The 12,343-nt window shown below is 40.0% G+C and overlaps 1 protein-coding gene across 1 annotated transcript in view; it reads right to left on the reverse strand.

Moving 5' to 3' along the window:
• Positions 1-12,343, reverse strand: part of PLA2G4A (phospholipase A2 group IVA) — a 163,083-nt gene that overhangs the window by 56,385 nt on the left and 94,355 nt on the right. The gene's annotated exons all lie outside the window — the stretch shown is intronic.

Here is a 12,343-nt window from a genome sequence, read left to right on the forward strand (position 1 = left end):
GGTCCTTTCAAAATTGAGCAAAAACAGTATTTGGGCATTCTGCAGATGGAAGTTCTGAAAGGATGCTATACTTATATAAGATCTATTAGCTGGTAATCTGTAGTTGAGTAAGCACCTTGCCTTCTTGGTCCAGAATTCTTAGCGATCCTTTATGCTGACCAACTTCAAAAAATATGCTATTATTTAAGCCATCAAAAAGAACGTAATCATCTTAAAGACATATAAAATTTATTTCTTCTTTGTTTAATTCGTTCATCAATCTGATTAAGTGGCCTTTGTGTTTCAGGCATCCCCACAGTGGATCTGGGGAATACAGTTAATTTAAGTGAGGCAGAAATGTAATAGTAATTACAACAACAACACGACAGGAACAGATGACATCACTGAGCTCTTATTATCTGGTAGGAATTGTTCTCAATGTTTTATAGACATTGCCTTATTTAACCCTCATGAAATCCCTATGAGAGTTTCATTTTACAAGTGAGGAAACCCAGGCCTTGAAAACTTGTGTCGAGTCATGCAACCAGTAAGTAGCAGCATTGAGTCAAGAGTCAAACCTTCGGCCCTGGTAGCATGCCTTATCAAAGTCAAGTGCTACGGGTTGGCAACACATCAGGCCCAGAAGGTATGGTCAGTTCCAATCAGAAGGATTGGAGTGGTGGAGAAAGCTTCACAGACAAAGAAACCTGAGCTTGATGTTAAAGATGCAAAATTATTCCATAGGGTGGTATAAAGACAAGGGAGAAGGCTGTTCTGGGGAATGGGAACAGCATAGGCCAATGAAGAGAGTACTTGCAGTTAAACAGAGAGGCACAGACTGTAACATGACTGAAACGCAGGTGTGTTTCTTTGGAAAACTTGTGTAGAATCATGCAACCAATCAGTAGCACAGTTGAGTCAAGAGTTGTACCCTTGGCCCTGGTAGCACGCCTTACCTCATGTGTGCATAGCTTTCAGGGGACCCACAAAGTCAAAAGTCTTTTCACAATAACAAGAAGATCTTACCTTCCTTTTTTCATTCTCATTTTCTCATGAATGGAAAAGAGAGTTTTCCAGAGACTATATGATATTAGATATAGCAACAGTTTGAATTTAAAAATATATTGCAAAGTAATTAGCCTCCAACTAATAAAAATAAATTTATAAAAATATGAGAATAACTTGCATTGAGTTTCAAGCACTTAAATCCTAGTGCTTGGGTGTTCACTCACCAATGGGATAAATACAGATATTCATGACATCATTATTTGGGAACTAAAAGGACCAAAAAGGTTATAGAATTCTTACATATAGAAAGGGATGTCTACAGAGGTTAGGTCTTACTGGAGGTAGAACAGTGAATGGGAACACAACCAGAACTGACTTCCTAATCCAGGGCTCTTCTGTAGTACTTGGTGACTATCAAATTTCAAGCCAACTGAAGCCCTCATTCATGAAAACACAGTGCAATGAAGCAACTGAAATGGCTTTGAACCTGTGTATATTTAGATGAACAGAATGCTCTGAAACATAGTATTAAAATTGTAAATAAAGTAAAATATATAAGTTCCGAAAAACTTCTATGGAGAGGGATGAAAGCTAAAATAAGAAACTAAAGTGGGTTATAAAGCGGGTGAAAGGAGTATAATACAGTATTAAGAGTAGTTGTAAGGATGCCAGATTAGAAATTAGGAGAAGCGATTTGAGTTGGGCCTAGAATGAAGGGCTGAGTTTATAGATACTATAATAATAATGATAATAATAAAACATTTACTGTTACTATGTGCAAAACACTAGATCTAAGGTCAGGTTAAGATAGCCACAAATAAGAAAAGGTATGTGATTCTGAGATGCAAAAATCAGTCTTAGTAGTAGGACTACACTAGGGAGCTACAAAAAAAAAGATTATGAAAGACTTTAAAGGGAAAAAAATATCGGGGTTGATATTGTAGAAGGAGGAAGACTATTTATATTCAAAAATTATGTGGGGGTTTTTAAGTCTGTTGATTTGGTTACTTGCAACACTGTGTTATTGAAAATAATGTTAAGCCCAATACAAATAAGGTAGTTCAGAGTAAAAGTAACAGGTAACACTATTTCATCTCAACATAGAATAGAAAACCTACAATATTATTCAAACAGAAATTTCATAAGAGAAGTTGGAAAGTTGAATGTAAGACTTCTTTAATCCTAAGAAAACAATTCCCCAGATGTCCTTCTTCGCATGCCAGGAGCCCAACACATACTTATGGATGACAATCTTATGTTAGGAATTTTCTGAAAACAGCCACTTATTAAACTGGGACTCATGTAACTCAGTTTTCATCACTGCTTTACAGTAACCCTAAAGAAGTTTTCAGGTCAGAAATTTGGATTGCTATCAGTTGAAAGAAAAGGCCATATTATTTGTATATAAAAATTAAATAAGGAAATAATTGAACTGTACAGAATTTACAACATTATTTATTGCACATGAATTACTATGTTTTGTGCATCATTTAATTTTTGCAATTCTATGAGATATATCTTATTGCCATTTTATTTATTATTTATTTATTTATTTTACTTTACAACATTGTATTGGTTTTGCCATACATTGACTTGAATCTGCCACGGGTGTACATGTGTTCCCCATCCTGAACCCCTCTCTCACCTCCCTCCCCATCCCATCCCTCTGATTCTTCCCAGTGCACCAGCCCCGAGCACCCTGTCTCATGCATCCAACCTGGGCTGGTGATTCGTTTCACATATGATATTTTACAAGTTTCAATGCTATTCTCCCATATCATCCCACCCTCGCCCTCTTCCAGAGTCCAAAAGACTGTTCAATACTTCTGTGTCTCTTTTACTGTCTCGCATACAGGGTTACCGTTACCATCTTTCTAAATTCCATATATATGTGTTAGTATACTGTATTGGTGTTTTTCTTTCTGGCTTACTTCACTCTGTATAATAGGCTCCAGTTTCATCCACCTCATTAGAACTGATTCAAATGAATTCTTTTTAATGGCTGAGTAATATTCCACTGTGTATATGTACCACAGCTTTCTTATCTATTCATCTGCTGATGGACATCTAGGATGCTTCCACATCCTGGCTATTATAAACAGTGCTGCGATGAACATTGGGCTACAAGGCGTTGAAACACAAGAAACATCACTTTTTCACTGTCATAAAGCCAGAAAGTGGTGTCCTGTGGATTTAAAGCTGGGTTTGTCAGATTCCAAAGTTTTAAATTCACTGTGCTCCACTCAGAAAGATTCCCCCGTAACTACAGCGACCTTAGCAAAGGAAACCCTCTTTGAAAAACATAAAATTTGGAGGTAGGATTAATAAAATTTTTGCCACTGATAACATTCTGGACCCTATAAGTCATAGGGAATATGCATTTTTAAAATATAAAATTAAAATTTTTATTAACTATAAAAAGAAAGGATATTTAGGCTTCTGAAGAAAATTTATTTCATTTAATCTTGTGTGTGTGTGTGCTCAGTTGTGTCTGACTCTTTACAACCCATGGACTGAAGCCCATCAGGCTCCTCTGTCCATGAAATTCTCCAGGCAAGAATACTGGAGTGGGTTGCCGTTTCCTACTCCAGGAGATCTTCCTGATCCAAATATCAAACTTGTGTCTCTTGTAACTCCTACACTGGCAGCCGGATTCTTTACCAACTGCGCCACCTAGGAAACCTCCTCAAAAGGAGATTATTATTATTTTCATGTCTCAAATGAGGAGGTATTTAAGTGCACACATTATACCATATCTGCATCCATATTGCTGATAATCAGAATGTGAGATGCGGAGTCATGGACACATAACTCATGCTCTTTCCTTTTCCCCATTATTCAAAAAGAAAAGAGTAATCCTTGCTGAGAGAAACCATTTGGTATTTAGATAAATTACTTTTTTTTTTTTTTTTTTTTTTGCCATGGATAATTGCTGCTGGGATCTTCCTGACCAGGGGTTGAACCTGCACCCTCAGCAGTGAAAGCACACAGTCCACCAGGGAATTCCCTAAGTTACATTTCAGATTTAGGCATCACTTCAGATGCCAGCACAATCTTATGTAATGAATAAAGACTAACTTTGGATGTTTCAATAGTGGTAGTCATTCTGAAATAACTTACAAAGAATAATGGGGGACTTATAAGGTGCAGATGTTAGTCCTGGCTCTAAGTCTAAAAAAATGAAACAAATAAAAGTTGCTGTGAAATTTTAGGTTATATTTAGACTTAATTGCATCAATATTTGTGTATAAATGATATCAATGAATATTTCTCATACTTCTGTCATATGATTACAGGAAATGAATTTTATTAACCAAAAACCCTGTGTTTTGATTAAATTATCCTCATGCATGGGCTTGCGGATATTATTAATTTCCTCCTTTGCAAAATAAAATTTGAAAATGCTCAAGGATTTTTTTTTATTTTATGTTTTAATAGATTTTAAGTTCCAACAATTATATAAGACTTTTGCCTTCTTGGCTCCTGTATTAGCCAGAGTTCTCCAAAGAAATGGAACCAGTAGGTAGGTAGGTAGGTAGGTAGGTAGGAAGGTAATCTATCTATCTATGTATGAAAGTGACTCACACAATTATGAAGAATGACAAGTCCAGATTTGCAGTTGTAGTCCAAATGCCAATAGGTAAGGAACCAAGAGAGCTGATGACTCAGGTGAAGCCCGAGTCTGTTGGAGAATTCTCTCTTGCTTGGTAAGGTTGATCCTTTTGGTCTAGTTAGACCTTCAACTGATTAGGTGGGGCCCAGCCACATTATAGATGACAACTTGTATATTCAAAGTTCACTGATTTAAATATCAATCAAGGGAACAGCATGGAAAGATGTATATTATCTAGGGTGAAACAGATCACCAGCCCAGGTTGGATGCATGAGACAAGTGCTTGAACCTGGTGCACTGGGAAGACCCAGAGGGATAGGGTGGAGAGGGAGGTGGGAGGGGGGATCGGGATGGGGAACACATGTAAATTTATGGCTGATTCATGTCAATGTATGACAAAACCTACTACAATACTGTAAAGTAATTAGCCTCCAACTAAAAAAAAAAAAAAAAACAGTAAATAAATAAATAAATATCAATCAAGGGACTTCCCTGGTGGTCCAGTGGCTAAGACTTCATGTTCCCAATGCAGGGGGCTCAGGTTTGATTCCTGATCAGGGAACTAGTTCCCACATGCTGTGACCAAGAATTCTTACACAGCAACTAAAGATCCCATGTCCTACAAGTAATACCTGGGCAGCCAAATAAATAAATAAATACTAATCAAATAAAAAAAATCCTCCACACTGACGAAAATTGACTATCACAAGTCTACCCCTTCTCAACTCAGCAGCCATATGCATCCCTTTAGCCATACTTAATCTCCAAATAAGGGACTTCCCTGGTGGTTCAGATGGTAAAGTGTCTGCCTGCAGTGCAGGAAACCCGGGTTCAATCCCTGGGTCAGGAAGATCTCCTGGAGAAGGAAATGGCAACCCATTCCAGTATTCTTGCCTGGAAAATTCCATGGGTGGAGGAGCCTGGCTGGCTAAGTCCATGGGGTCACAAAGAGTCAGACACGACTGACTGAGTGACTGCACTTTCACTTCAATCTCCAAATAAAGACAACAAGGTCACACTCCTAGCTAACATGACACAGATATCCTGTATGTAACTGGAAATGCACTAATCCTTTCCCCAGAAAAGAATGCAAAGTCCTTAAATATGCTTATTCTTCTCTTTGATACCTCATAACTTAAATACGAATCTGTTTTTTTAATTCTGTGTGTGCATGCACACACACACATATTCATAATAAATTAAGGGAGAAATATTCATGGCAAATACAATCTCATTTCAGTCATCTGGTAATAGCTGGTATTTATAACTACCTCCTATCACTATCCATTCTGTATTTTCTTTGCTTTCAACTCACACCTCAGCTGGTGGGTGATCTAACCTTCATTTCTGAAAGTTCTGGGTCATTAGCAGTCCTTCCTGGATTGGGTTCTTAAGAGTTTTCCATTGATGTAACTCAGGGCATGGTAATATTACAGACAGACACCACAGAGGATCTCTTGTATCTCAGATATACTCTTTCTTACCACATCACAGAGTAATCCAATTCCTCTTTAATAGCCAGGAATCAATCACCCCCACCAGGATAGTAGTTCCCTTCTTTACCTGCTGAGTAAAGAGGAGCCCAAAAAGGTCAGGGAGCAGTCTTAAATTACAGTTCAGTGGAATCATTGTCGCACTTTCGGTGGAAGCATTCCTTCCTCAGAATTAAGACCTCTAAGTCAGAAGAGTATAAGGTCATGCAGACAGAAAACAAATATTTTGCTAGTGGATCACTAGGGGTAATAGTGAGTGGAACCACTTCCACTCTTGCAGTCATGAATCCGGGGGATAAATAGCACCAATTTTGGATGCTGATTCAGAGGATTTAAACCTTCCAGAAAATGATATTCCAGGTCTGCAAGGTATTGCCACTGCGCTGGCACTATAACTGAATCTTCAAAAGGTATTCTACCATTCCATCAAACTAGCTACTTCATGATGGTGGAGAAGATGGTAAGGCAGGTAAAGCCCGTGACATGGCTCATTGCCATACTTCATTTGCTGTGAGATGATTTCCTTGATCAGAAGCAATGCTGTATGGAATATTGTGACACTGAATAAGGCATTTTGTATGTCTACAGATGGTAGTTTTGGCAAAATTCTTGAGTGCAGGGAAGGCAAATTTGAATCCAGGATAAGTGTTTATTCAGGTAAACACAAAACATTGTCCCTTCCATGATAGCAGCAGTCTGGTGTAATCAATCTGCCACTGATGACCCATAGCAGTGATGCCATGCTGGGGACTCAGAGCTTGTCTCTGCTGCTGGCTGACTGAGGACTTACTTAGCAGCTGCTGTAGCCAGTTCAGCCTTGGCAGATGGACGTCCACATTGCGGAATCCAAGCATAACCTCCATCCCTGCCATGATGGCCACTTTTTTCATGATCCTATTGGGTGGTGACTAGGGAGACTTGTGAAAGAAACTGACTGGTATCCACAGAACAGTTCATCTTATATACTTCATTATTAAAATCCTTCCCTGCTAAGGCCACTCTCTGGTGGGCATAGACCTAGGACACAGCTATTTTCCATCCATTCAGAAAGATAAATTTATATACCTCTGTACAATCTTTTCCTTTTTTGTCATCTGTTTTCTAATTGTGTTCTTTTAAAGTCCCTAACCAAGCAGCCCAACCATTGGCCACAGGCCATGTATCAGTATATAATTTCATGTCTGGCCATTTCCCCAACCAAGCAAAATGAAAGACTCGGTACCCTCTTATAACTCTGCCCTCTGGGAAGACTTCCCTGCACAACTTTCCTTCAAGGGTATCCCAGAAAGGGGCTGGGTCCTGCAGCTGTCCTCTTTCAGGTGGGACCAAAATACTATGCAAAATCACCTGTGACAAGAAAAAAGGGTTCTCTTCTCTTGTCAACTGACTATAGGTATCTCCCCCATGAGGCTCTGGATGCAGGACGGGAAAGAGAAGTTAGGGTAACAAAAGTGGGACACATGGGCATTTGGGCCACTTCTTCATGGAATTTATGTGTATCTTCAGGGGCTGGTCAGCCTGAGTTCATATATAACACTTGTATAGTATGATGGAGTGCATCTGTGCACACCCAACTTTATGGCTTGGTGGGTCAGATAACATGATGGTCAGCTGAGGTCACGTGATAACTTGGTCACTCACAGTTAAGCATGCAATCTCTACTAAGGCCCAGTAAGCAGGCCAAAAGCTACTTTTCCAAAGGATAGTAGTTAGTCAAAGAGGATGGCAAGGTCTTGTACCCAAGGTGCCTGTGCTGAAAATCACCTACAAGTACCTACCCCAGCAGGCAAAGAGCAGTCCTATCTGCCACACACACTTCAAGCAGCAACAGATTTGAATGGTCATATGGTCCCCGGGGCAGAGCAGCTCACAACTTAACTGAGTCCTATTGCAGAACCTTCTCTAGTTTTGGACCCCATTCAAAACTAGCTAAGGGGAGTTCCAACTGATTGTCCAACCACGTTTATGACTAAAAGGAATAAGAATTGACAGAGGGAAGTGCTATTGTCATAAGGAAGGTGGAAGCAAGAGGAAGAATATTCTTAATGAAGGAAATAGACTAAACAAAGAAATAAAAATTCTTATTGACAGACCAAGGTTGATTTTTATTACCTCCTTCTTTGAAACTATTTGGCTTTTTCTCCCCCTCTGTCACTAGACATTCTCTTCTTTCTCTAGTTTTTCACTTAATTTATCTGACAAACAAGTAGAGAATAGTATTCTAGATAATAGTATATATTATTTAAGAATTACTTATACTCCTATTTTCATACAAAGTTATCTATCTGTATATCCCTTATATTCTGCCTTGAGAAGAAACATTTCCTTCTTTATTCGTCCATGAAAGTTGAAGCAAAATTTCCTTCTCTCATTTCCCTGCTATTTTAGTCTCAAATCTGAGTCCCCTAACCAGTTCTTGCTCTCTTTATAGTCAGTTTTGTGGGGACATGAAAACTGTTAAGTAGCATTTCTCTTCAAATAAGAGACTCTAATCTGGAAACGTCATCTGATTAAAAGCTATTTTGGAACAAGAACATTTAAAAGGACTGGCCTTTAAATAATCCAAATATGACCAAAATTCCCACACACAAAGTGTCACAGATCTTACTCACAGGAAAGACCTCAGCCCTTTTTATTTATGGAGGAATTATATTCATCAGAGACACTGTTCCAACAACAAGCTTGCTTATCAGATTTTAATTTCACAAAAACAAAGTTGAAAGAGAAAGGGATGCTTTGAAGAAATTACTTTTGTGGGATACATAGAGCCTGGAGAAATGGCAGTTGATCACAAAGGCTGCGAACACAGAGCATTTAAACCACTTCAGTCTGGGCAAAGAGTTAGGCTCCTTAGAAACTTTTCACCCAAATGACTAAAATCAATACATTTTATAACTTTTTATTATCAAGAATAATTTTTTTTTAAGTCTGAGTGCTGAGAAGAAACTCTTGGGTTACTCGAAACGTTAACTATTTGATTTATTCAAGTGGCTCAGATGTTAAAGAATCTGCCTGCAATGCAGGTTTGATCCCTGGGTTGGGAAGATCCCCTGGAGGAGGGCATGGCAACCCACTCCAGTATTCTTGCCTGGAGAATCTCCACGGACAGATGAGCCTGGCAGGCTACAGTCCATGGACTCGCAGAGTCAGACACGACTGAATGACTAAACACAGCATTATCCAAGTAGGAAAGCTAAGGTTTTATTGAATTTGACATTGCCCTGGGGTGTTATATAACAGCAATACCCACATATTGGTTTAATAGCTACTATTGTATTAAGTGCTACTATAGTAGTAAGTAACCAAGATGTGCCTTACACATTATTTGGGCTGCTTTACAAGCCTTTATACTCATCCTTTTAGTTGAATAAGAGACATTGTCTCTATTTTACAAGTGAAACACAGAGAAGAAGCAAGGGACCCAAATTCCCTCTGCAAAATTCATCCTACACTTTAAGTCAACATTGGTGTCCTAAACTGGATGCTGCAAAACACTTGTTGAAAACTGGGAACAAGACAGGCACCATCTCTGCATCAATATTGAGTAGGACTGTTCCGTCTTAGACAAACTGCTATAGCACTCTGCTCCTTTTACCTTCAGGAGGCCAACTAGCCAGTACTGAATCGAAGGTGAAGATCTCGGCAGGGAGCAAGGGAAATGGGAACTTAAGAGGCCCTTGGCCCAGGAGAAACACAAAATAGGAAAATGATACTTGTGTTATGGGAATGGGTGGTGCTGAATACATCTAAGTGGATGATTTCTGCCAAGAGAAAAAAAGTCTCAACCAAAACATCAAAAGTTTTAATTCTAGGAATGACTACTAAAAACATGAGTTTAATATTTTTGAAGACTAGCCCAGAGAGAAGCATAATTACCTCATTCTCCATCTGCTGCAGAAAAGTCAATATGTATGAATAGTAGGCCAAATTTCATTTTCCCAGAAAGACTTCTTTTCACAACAGGAGTGCCTAGGAGATGAGGCAGCAACTTTCCTTTTGAAAAGGAAAACCTATGAGCAAAGGCCACTGGACTTTTGTGGCAATGTGCCCCACAGACTTTCAATTCAACCCTTCAAACTATGATCTTTTCATCCAAACCTGTCTCCTCCCCAGTGTGTGTTAGTCACGCAGTCGTGTCTGACTCTTTGTAAGAGTCAGACTGTACCTCTGTCCATGGGATTCTCCAGGCAAGAATACTGGAGTGGGTTGCCATTCCCTTCTCCAGGGGATCTTCCCAACCCAGGCATTGAACCCGCATCTCCTGAAGCTCCTGCCTCAGAAGGCGGGTTCTTTACCACTAGCACCACTGAGAAACCCCCTCCTCCCCAGTAAGCTGATCAAATAGTCCTCAGCTACGAGCCCCTGCTCTCTCTCTCTAGTGAACCCATTCCCTGGCTGAAATGCCAAACCACGGCCTACATTTGTGCCCTGACTCTTACTGTTCCTGATGAATTTGAGGTTCTTGATGTCTCATTATGAAAGAAATCAGTGAGAGACAAACTGATAGGTAGGAAGTGGATTTATTTAGAGAAAAATACACTCCACCAAGTATGAGCCATCTCAGAAAGCTAGGGAGCACTGAAAAATAGTGTGGTTAGTTTTCACGGGCTGGGTAATTTCATAGGCGAATCAGTGGGAGGGTTATTCCAATTATCTGGGGGAAGGGGCAGAGATTTCCAGCAGTGATACCACGGTCCACTTTCTGGCCTTTGATGGTTAGCCTCAGAACTGTCATGGCGCTGGTGGGTGTGCCATTTAGTTAACTATTACGATGAGCGTATGATAAGGCTCAAGGTCCACTGGAAGTCGAATATTTGACCACCTTGGACCTAGTTGGTTCTTTTTTTCTGTCGTATCTTATGGCTATGTCATTCTTTTAAAGGCTGTGCCTTGCCCCCTTCCTTCCTGTTTTCATTACAACACCAGATTTACTGAGGGTCTACTGCAAGCTATAGGAGCTGAGCTGGTGCTGGGAATATAAAGGTGAATAACACAGACACTGCTGTACTCGTCATGAAAATTATATTCTAATAGAAAAAAAACAGACATTAAATGAATACAGTATTTTAAAAGTTTGATTGAGGGAAATTCAGAGAAGATAATGTACATATCTGCGCTATAAAAGAACATGACTGAGAGACCTAACTTGGACCCAGGGGGAGAGACAGAAGGATGGAGGAGCAAATGATGAAGACTGCTTGAGTAACATGTGTTCTGATTCAAGACTGAGAGGCTGTAAGTTCACTGAAAAGGGGGTGGGTGGAGGAAGGGGGGATGGGGGCGGCAAAGGCAGACAGAAGCAACAACGCGCACACAAGAAATGCAAACTGGGAAAGGGTTCTGCCGAGATCTGGAACCAAGAGGTAATCATTGGAGGGGGTGGAGGCGATTTGAGATGAACTAGCAACACATGGGTGTCTTAACCACTAGATCATCAGGGAAGTCCACACTTTGCTGTACACTGTACTTCCCAAGTGGTGCTGATGGTAAAGAACCCGCCTGCCAGTGCAGGAGACATAAGAGACACAGGTTAGATCTCTGGATTGGGAAGATCCCCTGGAGGAAGGCACAGCAACCCACTCCAGGATTCTTGCCTGGGAAATCCCATGGACGGAGGAGCTCAGCAAGCTACAGTTCACAAGGGTCACAAAGAGTTGGACACGACTGAAGTGACTTAGCACGCACAGCAACACATGAAGCTGGAAAGATGCTTTGAGGCCGGTCCTAAGAGCAGGGGAAGGATTTTAAGCTTGAGTTTGATAAAATCAGATTTGTGTTTTGGAAAGATCATTCAGATTTCGGTGTGAACAGAAAATGGAAAGAAGGAGGACAAGCATCAGTAGGACTGTAAGGAAGAGAGGATTTGATGTTCAGATTCAGATATCCTGAGTGTGAGATGTGAGGAATACAAGTGAATGAATCAGAAAAAGGAGGTACCAATATTCAGGTCTGAAGATTACAAAGGAGGTTCTAAGTCACTGAGAATCGTGAAGGTTCTTAGCCCAAAGGTGTTGTTGGATGACACATGGAAGAGAGAGAAAATTCTTAAGAGAGCAGAATGCAGAGAAAAAGGGCTTGGGGTTGAGTATCGAACAACTCATAATTAAATAATGCACAGAGAAAGAAGATCTGGTAAAGGGAACCAAATAGGCATGATGAAAAGAAAGAGAAGATAGTAGATAGACAGATGCCAAGGGGGAGAAAGGGGGAGAACACTTGGGAGATTGGTAATGACACACAGACCCTATTG

The sequence above is a fragment of the Odocoileus virginianus genome, chromosome 11 (assembly GCF_023699985.2).
Source record: "Odocoileus virginianus isolate 20LAN1187 ecotype Illinois chromosome 11, Ovbor_1.2, whole genome shotgun sequence".
Lineage (NCBI taxonomy): Eukaryota > Metazoa > Chordata > Mammalia > Artiodactyla > Cervidae > Odocoileus > Odocoileus virginianus.